Here is a 17,361-nt window from a genome sequence, read left to right as displayed (position 1 = left end):
TTTCAAAGAGCAACAAGAGTCAGAGAGTGATGCTCCGAGTGTGCTCAGGGCGAGGAGGCCTCTTTATGTCGAAAAGCAGCTTCTCAGAGATCTGTCAGGAGTTCAACAAACCCAATTCCACTAACCGCTTCAATTTATTCAGATGAGCCAGATACAGACGGTATAAATTTCAGATTCAGCGAGCAGTGAGCCCCGGAGCAGACCTGAGGTCAGCATATCAGCCACTATCAAGCCGAGACATTGTGGTGTGCTTTTGCTCCAATTGCTAGAATTGAATTTCTGGGTCTCTGGGCCGGACTCCATCTCAGCCGGTGACTAATGTTAGCGTCCCAAAGCTTTTCCAGACCGATAAATCCACAGGGGAGGATGCAGCAAGGCAGCAGGAACGCTGATTACAGCCAGCCGCTGGGAGATTTCCCCACAAACCGGCTTCCACTTCTGCCTCCGCAGCAGTTCTGGGCTTTACAGGGGAAGCAGGAGGGGGGCCGTGGAGAAGCCCTGACCCACAGCTAAGTATGATGGAGGTTTAGGAAAGAGAGGGCTGTGGTGCTGAGGGAGGATCCAGGTGATGAAGAAGGATGCCTGAGGCAGCCCAGATGAGTTTTAATTACTGCACACTTTGTGCTCTCTGTAAGCCTGCACCCATATCACTGTGCTGTGTCCCTCTGGGACAACAGCCAATCAATGCTATCAGTGTTTGTGACATCAGTGATATCATGACCCTGCAGGTGATGAAGGTAAATATCAACACAACAATAAAAGAATGTCTGTGCAAGAAATGCAAAATAAGACTAAGATGGCAGCCTATCAGGCCGCAGGGGGACAAACCTCACGACTGACCTGTACAGCAAAATTCATTCAGTAACACAAACGGCGTCAATCTGCAGAGCTGCTTCTGAAATCATCTGAGTATGAAGCCAGTGTGAGAACGATATCTCAGACATCTCTGATCTGTGTCTGTGTTCACCGTCGATTGATTTCATGCATTTCCTGCCAGGTAAAGTCATTATTTTCATTATTATTACGTGACCAAACAAACCACAAATAACAGCAGTCAGCTGCGAGAGTTCACGGCAAAGAAATGATCTGCTGTTGGCGAGGGGAAGAAAAGGAGCCGTACTGATAACATCTGTAGTATCTGACATTAATGAGCCCCTCCAGCGCTTTCTATTTGATCCACATTTGGTTCCCCGAAGCTACACAGAACCTTTTTACGACACTTGTAACAGGAGAGATTTACATCCTGTACGACTTTAGGATATGGAATCATTAGACAACTCAAATATGAGTGCAGACATGTCCGTCCACTCATCACAGGCATGAATGTCAGGGTGATCTGAGCTGCTCTGTTTCCAGGGTTAACTTTCAAAAACAAGGATTGGTTCCTCCTCTGAACACAGGCTGGCTTTTCCCCTTTTTCCCTTGAGGATATGAAGACCAGGCGTGCCTGATGGCTTCAGATACAAAGGTGCAGAATGAGATAAAGAGAGATTATTTTGAAAATCTGACTCATGCAAAGCTGCTCTAGCAGAATCCAAGAATATTAACATGGAGCACGTTCACATGCACAACCAGAAGACTGAAAGAGAAACTCGTTATTCATCAAACTGTTGTTAGGATTCAGTGAGTGCTAGCTTTGCCGCTGCTTACAAACTGCACCCAGCATGTGCATACGATACGTTCTGATCTGTAATAAAGAGAAAGAAGAGTTCACAGTCAGCGCATGTAAAACCTCTGCTGGTTTCACATGCAGCATGCAGGCTCTCATTCTGCTCAGCATGACAACAAAAATCTAAGCAGGTCATTCCACAATATGAGGCTGTGGAAGAGGGCTAACCTTATCTATGGGTGTGGCAACAACTGATAACAGACGGTCAGTTTGACAGCTATTGCTGAATCGTGTTGCTATGGAGGTCATGATGAGGTGCAGGTTAGCCTTCATGCAGAAAAACTGTTCAGGAGATGAAGATGAAGAAATACAGACACACGTTTAAAGGAATATCCTTTGAGATTGAAGACATGGCTGCAGCAGGCACGGCCGTCCAGCTGTGTTCTTCTGATTTCTAACAGAGTTTCACAAACTGTGTCAGCTCTCCAGATAAGGAAGGACATTTTGCACCATCGACAAGGAGCTGTGCTGTCGTTGTGGAGTCAAAGCACCCAGCACCACCCAGAGACTGAGCTCACTGTGGTCCTAAAGGCTCCACTCAGACCAGCGTGACCCTTCTGTGATGTAGGACCTCACCAAAGAGGAGGATTCACCCCAGAAAGCCGCTCTCCTCACAGACAGGCAGACGGCACCTCCAGGATATTGGCTGTAGTCGTTACAAGTGAAAAGGGCTTTTCTCTCAGAGACGCTGTAATTGCAGAGCAGCTGAACAGAAGGAAAGACGCAAAACTCTGACATGAACGTTATCACTCTTGTGAAAGTCATAAGATGACTCACCACGTCTGGATTCACGAAAAGTTTAACCATGTAATTTCCATCAACCACAAGCCTCTAAAGTCACAGTCTCAGTATCCCACCATGACGCCTTCCCATGAGTTTGTTTTTAACCATCTCCGTCTCCATCTCTTTGTCTCTTCTTCTACAGGAAAACCTCAGATGCAGGAAGTCGTCCTTTAAAGTGGCGACAGACAAGAAGCCTCCTTTATGTTCAGGAGGACGTAAAAGCCCAGAGCGCCCGCAAATGTCACAGTCTGCCCACGAGCCAACGTTCACCTCCACCTGTCCCCAAAAGGACGAGATGGACACCAAATGGATTTTCCCCTCATCATATCTCTGAGACTTCCAGCAGACATCCCATAATTACCAGCAGGGTAGTCCACAGCAACCAGACTCATCAGCCATTTCTTCCTCTGCAGACAAAGCTCTTCTTCGTCTCTCCGTCTTCACGGGAAAGATGTCAGCAGACTTTCAAACAAGTGAACCTTCGTTATCCTGTAAAAACAGTAACATACTCTTCCTCATGACGACAGCTGAATACTGTAAACAGGAGGCTGCTGTGCACTGACAGCATTATTACACTTATTTTAAGTTAACATCTGTTAATAATGCATCTGAAACTTTATTGCATCAAGTCCTACTACATGACACAGCGACTCTCAGTGCTCAATGTGGACGTGCTAAACAGTTTGCAGCCACACAGCTGAAGCTTTAATTACACCGTCCCACTCTCAATATGAAACAGACGTATTCTTTTCATTATTAAGGGCCCGGAGCCGGCAGCAGATTGATTTTTCCTGATGAGCGCTTCATTAAGAAGCACAGGTTCCTGCAGATGGAGATCTTATGGCTCGGTGACCGGGCTCAAATGCACACGGTTAGCAGGAGTTCCAGCAGAAGAAGTACCAGCGGTCCCTGGAGGGCGTCGTGTTCGTCGCATCAGAGAAACACTAAAGTTCTAAGCAGAACAAACAACAAAGCAGATTCACCTGAATATTGTTAAAGTGAAAGGTTTCATCATGAAACATCAGTGTGGTCTGCAGATTTGTCTTTTTTAATCAGGTCCTTTGACAACATTTCATTTTGATGAAACATCATGACCCAAAAAAATAAAAGCGTTCCTGAATGTCCTCGTCATATTTCATGTTGAGACTGAAATCTGATACACTTCCTTTCATTTACTGCCAACAGCTTTGTGAAACATTAGTATTATATGAAAGAGTCCATCCTTTGGAGACATATATACATGGTGGTCACCTGTTTGTGATGGTGTGTTTGAATTCAGACACATTGGAGGGTTTTCCAGCATGAAGAAAGCATCTCAGTCTGATTTAGTGCTGGCCACTCCAAATTTATGTGGATCATTGTCCTGCTGCCCGAGTGCTCTTGAACTTCATGGCATGAACTGATGGGCGGACATCCTCCTTCAGGGTTTTCTGGTAGATTCATGGTTCCCTCAGACACAGCAGAGCAGCACACACCACCACCGTGTCTGCTGCTGCTGTGACGTTCTCTCATCAGATGCGACAGGGCTCAAACCCTCTCTGGGATCATCCAGATGTTTTCTGGCAGATGTGAGACGAGCCTTTGTCATTTTATTGGACAGCAGTGGTTTTCTCCTTAAACTCTTCCATGGACGCCATTTCTTCTCTTTCTTGTTGTTGAATCATGATCTCTGACCTTAACTGAGTCTTGTAGGTCTTAAGCTGTTGTTCTGGGTTCTTCTGTGACCTCCTGGATGAGTCGTCGATGGTCGAAGGTTCAGCACCGTTCCAGGTTTCCTACATGTGTGGATAATGGCTCTCACTCTGCTTCACTGGAGTCCCAAAGCCTTTCAAACATCTCTGTGACCTTTCAGACGGATGATGTCACTGACTTTGGTTCAGCTGGTTCTTTAGATCGTGGCGTGATGTGCTGCAGGTTGAGCTCTTTCAGCCTGCTTCACTTTATCAGACAGCTTCTGTTCAGGTGAGTTCTTCTGGCAGTAACTTTCTTTTCTATCTTTTTTGGCTCTCTTGGCTCTCAGACTTTTCTCCTTCTCCGTCTCCCTTATCTTTCCTGCTTGGCTTCTCATGTCTTCTGTATAGTCTCGCTTATTCTCTAACCCTCAAAGAGTTTCTCAGTCTTGTTCTCTAAAACCTAAAGAATTATGGATTTGATCAACTGGTCCTGTAACGGAATTGACACCTTCCTGGGCTTGGGAGAGCCCGATTGTCCTGCGGAGACGTTTGCTGCCGGATATTCGATGGTCGGTTGCGTCGTGTGTCTGGCGACACTCTCGATGGAGGACACTGAACGACAGCTACCAATTCAGAACCACGATAACAGAGTTCTGGCTGATTGGAACTGGCTCGGACCCGGCTTATCCAAGTACAAGAAGCGGCTACAGCTGTTCACAATCCCACAAGGCTGGCCGACATGATAGACGATGGGCAGGGCTGTGAGGACTCAGACTGTGTTTATTGAACGCAATATGGATAAGATCTTGGAGAAGAACAACGGGAATTGAGAGACCTGCTGACCAGTGATGAACATTAGACCTACTGTAAAAATTGGATGCAGTTGTTCGCACTAAACCCAAACATTCACCATCTTCACTCATGCAGCTATCCCACTGCCGCCAGCTGAAGGCCTGCCAAGGTGGAAGCTGACTGGAACAACAAACATTCTCCATGATAACAGGATTGTTGTCAGAGCTCTTTGTCCCTCCTTCAAGGCCATCTGCGCTGATCGAAGATTGTTGACTTTTGCTTAACCAGGACACTTTCTCTCGGTTGAACATGGAACACACACACACACACACACACACGTACACTGACACAGACCTGCACTCACCCCCCAACCCCTCCAAACCCCTTCGAAGCTTATGTCTTCTATGTTGTGAGATGTGATGATTCCTGTGCTGAAGTGTTTTTTTTCTGTTCTCAAACTGATCTCCCTGTTGGAGCTCAGTCTGGGGGGAGTTCTTTTTTTCTCCTCGTCTTTCCTCATGTTGTGCATTTTCCATTGTTATACCTCTCTGACCTGTCTACCCCATGTGATGTATGTGTAATTTATGTATGGTCGGAAGGGTAAGATGGCGCTGGCACGGCTGGCAGCTTTAACCCAGTTTCCCTCAGGATGAATAAAGAATTATCAATCAATCAATCAACTTTAATAATGTGGCACTGACTCTTCAAGGTGTAAAAGAAGACACTTTACAAAGGAGGGGAATTTTCTGCTTTAGAATTTGCACAAAAAAATCAATAAACGAGTAAAACTGGAAATATTTTATAGTGTGGTAATGTTTTGTAAGAGAACAGGCAGTTTAGGGGTTTATCCTCACACTGATAGGTGATGTTCACCAAGTCCAAGCAGCTGAGATCTCAAGGAAAGCTCACCAGGAAGATCAACATCGATCTTGTGTGGACCCAGATAATCCACAGCAGATTTGATGCCCATATGACCGGCAAACACACACAAGCATCCTTATGCCCGCATTTAGAGGGGCAACTAAAAGCCCCCCGTCGACAACTTTGACATTTGCTCCGACTTTGTATGAGGTACTTATATGAAATAAGTCATTCGCCAGATAATCTCTTTAACCTTATCACTGAATATTTATTCATCTCCAGCCCGCCGAGCCTCACCGTGCTCGCTCAGCCAAAACTAAGGTGATTACTGGACGGGTGTCAGTGTTGACTGTAAGCTGGGCGGATCCAGGCCCACTGCCCGGGACACAAATGGGATTTGTCTCTCATGCAGAACATCAGACGCGGCTTTTTAGGCAATGGCAGCAGGGAAGGCATTACAAAAATGCCTGCTTCCGCTCACCTTGGAGGACTAATAGGCAGTTTGGCCCACCAGCGATGCAGTCATTAGCTCCGGCAGCCACTCTGGAACACAAATACAGGCTGAAAACCACTCGACAGCACAGAAATCACACCGAAATAACCCGGCCGAGGCAGCACTGCACATCTTTCTCCTTGTGGCTGCTTCACAGGCTTGTTATGAACCAAATACCAGGTGTCAAAATGCACTTGTCAAGAGAAACGACAGCAAAAATCACAAATGACAGCACTTAGAAGAGAACAAATGAGACATCTCCTCCTGAGTGTGATATTTCGGGTGAAATGTGGCATTGGTTTTTTCCCCAAAGCTTTCGTGAGCTGGGGGTGAAAAAAAAGTTTATCTTCCAGAGCACCGCAGCTTCCTCCCTGCTGAGGTCGTTTAACAGCAAACACCACAGAACAGCACGACTCCTCCCACCGCCACATCACACTGCAGCACGCGTTAACAACGCAACCAGGACGCACTGCAACACATCCACACCACGTATCACCTACACCTGCTGCACCTGTCAGTCTGCAGCTGATCAGAAGCTGGTGGGTGGAGTCATATTTAGCCAAGCAGCTTCTGTCATTTTCTCTCTACAATTAAAACTAAAATATGAAATGCATAAATATTTAAAGTCGACTTATTTAAGGCTCCTTATTTGTATTCCTCACAGAGAAGTGGGCGGGGCTTCTGTGCTCGCAGTCAGGGCAGCTGTCTGACATGACCATATTAGGGCAATCTGCTCTCTATGACATCACACAGATTCAAGAGCAGAAAAAACTGAGTGTGAAGCCTGAGAGTGTGGCTCCCACAGATCACTCCTACATCCACTGACCTCGCCAATGCTCAACACGAACAACCTCCCCTGGAACAGGAAATCAAGCAGCTCCAGCATCACCACCAGACATCTGCTCTGCTCTGCTGAACACCTGCTATGATCGTTACAGTAAGATCTATGCTTCTCTCACCCCAACCAATCACAGCAGATGGCCCCGCCCCTCCCTGAGCCTGGTTCTGCCGGAGGTTTCTTCCTGTTAAAGGGAGTTTTTCCTTCCCACTGTCGCCAAAGTGCTTGCTCATAGGGGGTCATATGATTGTTGGGTTTTTCTCTGTATTAGGGTGGAGCTTTTACCATACAATATAAAGCAACTGTTGCTGTGATTAGTTCTGTATTAATAAAACTGAATTGTTCTCGGAGCTGAAGTTAAAGCAGCGTAAAACAGACTCAGCAGACTGATCAGAATCAATCACAACAACATTTAGACATCTTCACTAAATGAATACAGGAAATATTCATAAATATGCACTCATTAATGCATAATTACATCTTCCAACAAACTGATTAATTCTCATAAATTTAGAATTAATCCATTAAAAACAGACAACAGCTGGTGGTGGAAGCTACCACGTTTGTACTCCATCTTTTTATATACAGTCTATGGGCTCTGAGGCATGTTTCGACCTTGGATGGATTCTGCTGAAAGATGTGCTATAAATAAATATCATTTTGTTCTTTTCTTGCGCGTCTCATTTTTGTTATGTACTGTATATTTATTTGTTTGTGTAATAAAAAGTAATAAAAATATCATTCAGCTGTGCGAGTCCACAACAACAATATAATCTGATATTCCTGAGGAGGGAGGACAGCAGCGCGGCTGATTACATCTGTAATATCTGACATTTAATCAAGCTGGCAGCTCAAACTGCCTTTCAGCAACATGACAGCATAACATTATCGCTACTGTGGAAATTATACCGCAGCTCAGAGTATTTCATGAAAAGAAATGTAGAGTTACTAATCAAATTCATATTACTGAAACACAACAAAAGGGTCCTTCGAACAAAGGAAGAAGCGAAAGCTGCAATTATTACCGAGCTCCACAAACTTTTAGAATCAGTTATCTTTCCACCAGTGTTGTTTTTTTGTGTGATGAATCTTTAAAATGTCAGAAACGTCCATCAAATCTGCCCCTCTGAACTCAATATTCAGTTTGCAGCTAATCTAAACAAAAGGAAAAATGAATACGAACTGAGCAACAGCTCTGTTAATCTACCAACTAAAAATCAAGTGACAGCGGCTGATAAGCTAAGCTCGATCTCTATCTGCCAGCAGAAGCATCCCCACGGGGGTTTGAGGACGGACGACCTTAAAAATATGATCAAAGTATCGAACGCGCCAACATCTGAGGACAGACGGAGACGGTGAGGCTGGTGTGGAACAGCAAGGTCCAGGGCATAACTGACAACAGCATCATCTTAGTCAAACGCCAGTTATTGAGTGTAAACATAACAGGATGATGGACTTAAACAGCAGCAGTCATGGAGACGAGCTGAGTGAAATCAGACACTCTCACAGAGGACAGATCCACACACTTGATCTGGCACAGATTTTCATGTCGGGTGCAGATCAGGCTAATGTGTTAACCACCACACTATGGAGCCACTGAGCAGCTATAAAAGGACGAGCATGATATAAAGACCTAGTCTGCACCACCTCATGCTTCCTTTAGGGGTCGCCACACTGCTTCAGCTGCCTCCAACTCCTCCTACCCCAGCATCCTCGTCTGACACTCCAACCCTCTGCACCAATCCTTCACTGCATCCATCAACCTCCTCTGAGGTCTTCCTCCTGCCTGGCAGCTGCACCTTCATCATGTCTAAACCATCTCAGTCTCTCAGATATTATGAATGAAACTCCACCAGATCTGTGTGAAACAGCAAGAATGACCGCTTAAGAAGTCCTGATCCAGCTGCTGTAATTGGTTCAGTTCATTTCTGCCTCTGTCCACTCGAATCCTTCTGTGCTCTGTTCATTAAAGGGAGGAGCAGACACTTCCTGTTTGAAACCAATATTTTTGTCTGTGACCGTTTTTGTTCTCGTGTCCTTGGATGTGCTGCTCTCAGGATTAATGAATAAATGATAAGAGCAAAAAAACGATCAGATCATTACCGAGTGGACAAAAGGCTGCAGCAGGTTGTTCAAAGTAAAAGGACACACATTTGTCAGGGTTGATTTCGTTCTGTCCTTGGAATTTGATTCTATCCAACCCTCTGGTTGATTTAGTCATCAGAAGTCTTACATTTGAATTTTAAGGCTCTGTCATCTAAAGGCTGATGTAATAGATATATCGTTCGATCAAATGACCAAATTCAAGAAAAATTCCCAACCTGAAGTCTGTGGACAGAGAGCTCTTAAAGGAAAGGTTCTGAGTTTGGTCACAAGGGATTTTCAAATGGTGAGAACTAGAGAGCTACTTCAGATACGTCATTCATATTTTTAGGCCAAAGATCTACTAACTATGACTTCAAGAATTTGCATCTATTCTGAATATCAAATTCTGAAAACTTGAATTTGCTTTAACATTTGCTGCAGTTTCATGCTTGAAGGCCTGCAGAAAGACCAGTTACAAAGCTATGCAGCTGAAATTTGTAACACACGTTCCCAATAATGTGGTTTAACTACTTAAACATGTTAGAGCTTGAAAATGCAGGAGTTTATTGTGACATTGCAAAAAATGCAGCTTCCATTTGAATTTTATTTTGCGTTTGGTATTTACTAGAGATGGACCGATCCGATATTACGTATCGGTATCGGTCCGATACTGACCTAAATTACTGGATCGGATATCGGCCAGAAATAAAAAATGTAATCCGATCCATTAAATATCAAAAAAGCACCTCACAAAACTTGCGACACGGTGTAACTCGGCTCATAACCGTAGCACGTTGGAGCAGTGTGCGTCACGTGATAGAGCGGCTGTGTGTATTTGTAGCCTCGCTACCAAACCAGCATTTCATCTCCGAGGAAGTTATCCCAGAGAGACGTAAAGCAAGTGTGTAAGTTCATCTCTGAATGTTTGTAAAGCGTTCCCATGTTAAGCTTAACAACCGATATATGGAGCGACTGCCTCTCTCTCTCCCTCTCCTGCTGCTACTTCAATCATGAAACTGATCAATGATCAGCTGATCGGCTTTTCTGTTGTGAGTCCGTCTCTCTTCTTTGTTTTTGGCCCACTTTGCACCAGAAAGAGGAAACCAGCGGCTGAACAACAGCAGCACGTTTAAGCTTGATAAGCTGTTGTTAGAATGTATTTAATATTACTTTCTACACCAGGATCCTTTTCTACGTAGCTGACGGCTGGTAACTGTGCAGGGGCGGATCTAGCAAAGTGTAGCCAGGGGGGCCGATAGGGCATGAACAGGGAAAAGGGGGCACAAAGACATACTTTTCTTTCTTATTCTCATTTAAAATGTCTCGCTTTTAATAAATAATTATCTGAATCTTACACCCAAAGTTTTAATCTGATGTAAAATGTATAGAAGTCCATTACTGTATATAGTAACTGTTAAGTCTAATATACCCTAGTAAGCTATAGTACTTTTTCCTTTGGGAAGGTACCATCTGTGAATTCTGCATTTCTGTTGAAGAAAGATGTTGAATCTATTTAATTATTCTTGAAAAATAATTTATTTCTGTGCATTTTATTTCACCCTGCATCAAATTAAAGTTGATTACATCGATTAAGCATCATGAGGTGGAGGGTGGGGGGTGGTTCCCTATTTTCTTTTTGGTGGGAGTTTGCAACCCTGTTAGTTAGGTTGCTTAATATTTCTGCTAAGAACTCTTTAAAATACCAGAATAGGGAGGATGGAGCAGGTTTAAGTTTATTAGATTGATCAGTGTTGCTGAACTATGAAATATTTTGGGCGCAGTGTATTTTTTACATACAGGTATAACAGAATAGCTTTAGTGTTGTTGTTTATTTAAACTTGAGTATGAACTTATACAAAATGCAGCAAGATATTAAAAAAACAGTTTTATTGATTAAAAAACACACTATATCGGATTCATATCGGTATCGGCAGATATCCAAATTTATGATATCGGTATCGGACATAAAAAAGTGGTATCGTGCCATCTCTAGTATTTACAACATGTCCAAACTTTTGTTTGTGAGAGAGTCTCATGATGATGATGTACAAGCGTACGAGCATTCGTGGTTACAGACGTGTGCAGATCAACGATGGATAATATGGAGTGCAGGAGAGAGTACGACCATGCAGCGTTTAAAGCGTGGACGTACTGACCTTACTTAAGGTTTATTCTATAAAAAGTGACAGCAACATTAGCGTCCGCTGTTTACTCTGCGTGAGAAGAAAACTTCTTTCTACAGCGAAAAATGAAACTTCAAATCTGAGCGAGCAGCGAGCACGCTGCCACGGGAATGTGACACTCACAGAGGAACCCCCAGATCCCCCCACTGACATGACCGCTGTGGGCAAACCTCCACCCGCCCCACTCCTGCTAAACAGCTGACAATAGATTTAAGAGCGACAGGTGTCAGTGCTGCCGAGTCTGTGATTTTATTTATTTATTGCTGTGTTTTACTTGCATCTATTTGAAAGAGTGTAAACACAAAACATTTTATTTGATATGCTGGAATACGCACAAAATGGGTTTACATCTTAAACACATTTCTTCTTGCATATAATTTATTTTTGCTTGATGCAATGTGCAAAAAGTGAAAAGATTAAAACTCATAAAACAAGTTTTAAAAAGAGACTTTTTCATTTGATTACATTTTATATGATGAATTATGCAGAAAAAACAGAACTGGGCTACAGGGCTATAACTTTATTATGTATTCAGGTTGTGTATCTTGTGTTTAAACAGTAACTAATTACTTTTGAAAATAAGTAATCAGCAAAGTAATGGTATTACTTTCTTGGAGACCTAATCAGTTATTAGTAACTAATTACTATTTTCAAGTAACTTGAGCAGCACTGGTCGCATGTGGCCTGAGGCAGGCTTATTGTGTTGCCTAAATATCCCAGAGATGTCGTTCACAGCTGGCTCTCTGCGAAGCTGCCAGTTTTATGTGTCGACATCAGCTCATCCCTTGAGTTTGGAGCTTTACATGAAGGCTCTGATGTTTTGTTTGGTCATTTTTCTTTGACACCAGTCAGTCACGATGAAGCAGAACGAGCAAAGTACACTTCTTCAGCATTATTGACAAAACCCATCAACGCAGAGATTCGCCGCTATTCTCGATAACAGTCCACCTTAACAACATTCATCCTCACACCATCTTTTCCGTCCACCTTTAGGCTCCCTGTCAATGCAGTTGACCTGTGTGTGCTAACAGCTAGCTGGTGCTGCTGCTAGCCGTCCTGCTAACTTCTCAGACTGTGTTCGGGTCACAGACAAACGTCGGTGCCCTCACAGCGGCAGAGACACGCGGGGAGCGGAGCTCCGACCAACCGAACACCGTTTAAAGCACGAGCGCAGCGGCGAAACAGGCGCAGAAGCTAAAAGCAGCTAACACACCTACCAGTAACGTGAGTTCCGGCTTCCGGTTGTCCTGTCACCACGTGTCGGCCCCCCGGTCCTAAAGCCTACCCTGTTACCGCTCTCATTTTCTGATATACGGAAACCTTTTAGGTCAATTTTGGACAACTACAACTACTACTGTAAAATTTAAGGATAAAAGCAAAGTTGTTTTATGCTTTGTTACCATTTGATTTTTTTAATTTTATCGCAGTTTTAACTTTCAAATCCAATTAAAATCAGTCAATTCTTTTCTTTTAAATCAACATGAGAAAAATACATGTTTCAGATTTTCTCATTTTTTAAATTCATTTTGGTATCATGTAGTTTTGACCTACAAAATGTACTGGCTTCAGAGATGAGCCCAAACTACAAATATTAAGCTAATAGTCCAGAGTGTTAAGTAATAATGGATTTAACATATTTATAAAATGTATTTATCTACAAAATTTGATTTACAGAATGTTTCTGCTTTCCTACCTCCTCATTTTGATTTACAATTTTGATTTTTGTGCCTTAATCCTAGATTTGTGAGCCTCAAACCTTTCAAACTTTTGAATAACTGAATCTTAACTTTTAGTTTCATCTCTGAAACATGAACTTACAAAGTCACAGCTTTTACCTCCCAGTTAGTTGTTTTGTGCTGTGATGGGAAGCTCGGTTCTTCCTCTAATCCCTGCAGTGTTTTTTGGACTTTGCTTTATTTGATAAAGGCTTGTTCTCTGTTGCTTCAGCGCGTTCTCTGCAGTCTGCATCTTCCTGTGTTTCATGACACAAACACTGACTTTCTAAGTTCAGATTTTTACTTTTATCTCATAGTTAAGATTTGTAAAAATAAGTTTGAACTTTTATTGGAAAGCTGTGGATAATTTCTTAATAATTTTGACTTCCAACCCAATTTGATATTTTACAATCATCTGGGGGTTTTGGCTCAATCAGACTAATGGCCTTTAAAGCTGAGTGCCACAGACAGAGGGAGGAATATTAACAGATGGACTAACATACTGCTGGTTTGGGTCTCATCAGAGAAATAATGAGTGTTTCCAGCCATATTCTTCAGAAATCAATCTCAGAGGCTCGAGGACACCCCAGACTGCTAGATTAGATAGACTCTTAATTTCACACAACAGCCTTTGCATTTACATTTTAGTCATGTTGCCATTTATGCAGACGTTCAGGCTGTTAATGGACACTTTCAGGACAGCCTGCTGTGGGAAATGAATGTGAGAGCTCTCACTTACAGAGCAGAACAGTGTCTCCCTGAGGAAATGATCACTGATGATTCACATCAGCTGCAAAGAAAACCACTCAGAGGGATGCTGTTCATCTTGTCTGTTAGTCACCCAAGTGTCACTCAGTGCCCGGCATCAGTTCTTTTTGTTTTTTTTAATACATATATATCAATGACAGATGTAGGTACGCTGATTAAAAGCTCTGAATCATGAGGCAAAACACACAAAGGCTCAAAAAGTCAGAGTAAAGCCTGGTGTGTCCCTCACATCCACGCTAATCCATAACCACGCCCACCCTGACCGTTACTGTGCGAGTCGTGCAGTCGTTTCCAAAAGTTACCTCGAGTCTTAGTGAACCAATATTTCATTGACACAAGCGATAAGGAAGAAAGAGTATTTGCCCCTTCATGATTCTGCATATTTGTCACACCTACTTGTTTCAGATCATCAAACAAATTTTTAGATTACCCAAAGAAAACCAGAGTAAACACACAATCTGGGTTTTAGATGACGAGTTCGTTTAATAAGGCATCGAACTATCCAAACCTGCCGTCCCTCTTTGTTAAATCATGAATTAACTGTGACTGAGTCCATTTTCACTGCCACAGCAAAGCCTGGTCGCTGCCACACCTGCTGAATCATAAACCCAACCCAAAGTGAAGCAGGCTGAAAGATCTCAACCAGCAGCACATCACGATCACGCCACAATCTAAAGAACCAGCTGAGGAACAACATCAGTGACATCATCAGTCTGAAAGGTCACAGGCTTGTGAGAGTCGTTATCCACAGCTTCACAAGAGCGACCAGCCAACCAAACTTACTCCACGAGCGCATCATAAAATACATCAGTTGTGTCCTGTGCCTCAGTTAATGACAGCTCTTTAAAACGAGGCTCTAAGGTGAGGCCATCTCACATCGTTAAATCCTCTGTAAGTCTCTTCCTCACCTCCTCTGCTGGTTTGGGCAAGGATACGAGGACAGGAAGTGAGGATGTGAAACTGGAGATTGCTTTTGAAGCGCTGATGATATTTGTGGTCGCCACCGTCTTAGACTTTTGGAGGCAGAAGTGTTCGTATTGGACGAGATGGTGAAGTGTGAAGTTATCCCCACACTATAAATGGTCCAAACGTGTCTGTCTCTGCTGCTGGGCTTTTTAACATGAGTGTCTATGGGGACGGGCTCACTGCTGGAGCTTCAACTGGACAGTAGAGAACAGATTAGAGGACAGGAAGTGTTGGGAGGTTAATGTTGGCGTCACCGCTAACAGGTTTGTTAGAACACAATCTTGTGGCTTAAGTAAAATTTATGCCATGAAAGAGAGCGGTTTAAAGGATCAACCTGATGACGGGGAAAATACAAAGCTGCTGCCCGCTCAGGTCGCACAGAGGCTTGTGTTTTATTAAATTTAAAAGTTTATTATTCAGCAGAATAACTCAAGTGTCTCTGGAGGAGAGGTGATTATACTTCAGAAAAGCAGAAAGAGAGGTTTAAAAGACTCGAACGGCTTCGTCAAACAGGCTGCTGATGGACAACTGAGCGGTCTCAGCTGAGCGCGCTGCAGTCGGGATCAAATACAGCACGAGTACAATCACCTCCTGCCTGAGAAAAGAAGAGCAGCCGAGGAATTAGACATGAAGGAAGCAGGCCCGCTTCAAATGAGGAAGTACTCTTACCAATCAGAGTTTTAAAGCAGCCATAGCTCTTTTATGATGAGGGCCTGAATTCTCCTCCAGGGCTTAATTAAAAGTGGAATGTAGAAGCCATTATCACTCTGAGTGGCTGATCCTTAAACCACCATTTCCACGTCTCCACAGTGTTTTTCTGAGGAACCACAGATGAGAGGTTATAATATTACAGATGAGGAGCAGTCACAGGGCACAGTTTGGTTAACGGCTCGATGTAATAATTGAATAATAATCATTTATTTTGTGTTGATTTTCAAAGTGGGCTCACGAAGGCTGTTACAACAAAAAAGGGAGTTATAAAATTAAAATATATAAAACAGCAAAAATACGATAATAATAATGTTTTCATAGAAGATGAAAAGTCATGAAAGTTGTTTTATGAGCTCTGAGTTTGAATCAGTGATTTGTTGATTCCTGAGCGACATGTTTAATGTTTGATGGGGTCAAGCTGCCGCTCTGTAGTCTATACTCCACATTGTGTGTGAATGTGAGAGTGAATGAATAGTGGCATTGTAAAGCACTTTGGGTGCCTTGAAAAGCGCTATATGAAATCCAATCCATTATTATTGTTCGTCATGAACTTTGGACTTTGACCCAGTGATTCTGGGTTTGGGGGCTTCTGTTTAATCACTAGTTTGCTCATTGTTTCCATGAAGCTGACGGTTCCTGAGCTAATCTGAAGGCCACATGAAGTTTGAAGGTCTGTAGCGAATGACAGGAAGTTGGCGACCTCTGCGTCTCAGCATCTCCTGACCCCGCTCTGCAATTTACGTGGCCTACAGCTTCATGGCTGGGTTGCTGTTGTTCCCAGTCTCTTCTACTTTTTTATAATCCCACTAACAGCTGACTGTGGAATATTTAGTAGTGAGGACATTTCCTGACTGGACTTGTTGCACAGGTGGCGTTCTATCATGGTACCACACTGGAATTCACTGCGCTCCTGAGAGCGAGTCATTCTTTCACAATCATTTGCAGAAGCAGTCTGCATCCTTAGCTGCTTGATTTTATAAGTCTGACGTCATTAGCTGTTTCTGGGTCCAAACTCTGCTTCAGGTCCCAAAGTCAAACGAACACTGTGGCATCACTGAGAGTTACAAACTGTTTAAATTCTTTCATCTTTAATAAAATGATCAGCGTTGTTGCTTTACCAGGTGTAACAATCAAGTTTAACATCCAGGCATCCATGAAAACAGAATTTATTACATTTAACTGAGTTTATAAAGTTTAACGGAGTTAGAAGTTAGCAGGAAGTTAGCGCGCTAGCTTCCACCTAAACATGATATAGCATGTTCTGACTGAGAGATTTCTGAAACATTCAAACGTACAGCTCTGCTATCACTTCCAACATAAATGAAGACAGAAAACTAAACAGCAGTGACGTTTGTAGGGTTACTGAAGTTGGGCTAGCTGGTATATAATGATGTGCTACATGATCGCTAGCGACACAGCTATGTTAGCATAGCATAAACACAGTGAAGCTGGAGGATGAACGCTAACTTTTTTCCACTCAACAAAAGTTAACGTGAGGGTTCCCGATGGTTAGGGACTGTCTTTAAGGGCTTGTTCAGATTAAATGGAACAAGATATTTAGCATTAAAACATGTTAAAAACACAACAGCCTTAATAAACACAGAGTAGTTTGGACCCTGAAGCAGGGTTCATACGTCATCACTTAAAGAGCGGATGGGTCTAGGCTGCTGAGTGTTTCTTCTTCACTCACTATGTGTTTATACATCACTAATACAGACTGTGAATGAGACGTCATATATCTTATTGTTTGAACAGAGGGAGTAATTAGCAGAGAGAGATGAGTTCAGTATGTCAGAATTTGGTAACTCGAGAAATGCAACCATC

At 43.1% G+C, this 17,361-nt stretch overlaps 1 protein-coding gene across 4 annotated transcripts in view; it reads right to left on the bottom strand.

Annotated features, from left to right (window-relative positions):
* Positions 1–12,685, bottom strand: part of immp2l (inner mitochondrial membrane peptidase subunit 2) — a 211,776-nt gene extending 199,091 nt beyond the window's left edge. For all 4 annotated transcript variants that reach the window (XM_013264810.3, XM_013264822.3, XM_025909183.1 and 1 more), the window contains exon 1: positions 12,595–12,685. The gene's annotated coding sequence lies outside the window, so the exon portion shown is untranslated. The remainder of the gene's footprint in view (positions 1–12,594) is intronic.
* Between the last annotated feature and the right edge of the window lie 4,676 nt (positions 12,686–17,361).

The sequence above is a fragment of the Oreochromis niloticus genome, linkage group LG7 (assembly GCF_001858045.2).
Source record: "Oreochromis niloticus isolate F11D_XX linkage group LG7, O_niloticus_UMD_NMBU, whole genome shotgun sequence".
Lineage (NCBI taxonomy): Eukaryota > Metazoa > Chordata > Actinopteri > Cichliformes > Cichlidae > Oreochromis > Oreochromis niloticus.
The sequence above is the reverse complement of the archived record's forward strand: the minus strand, read 5'-3'. Positions and strand labels throughout refer to the sequence as shown.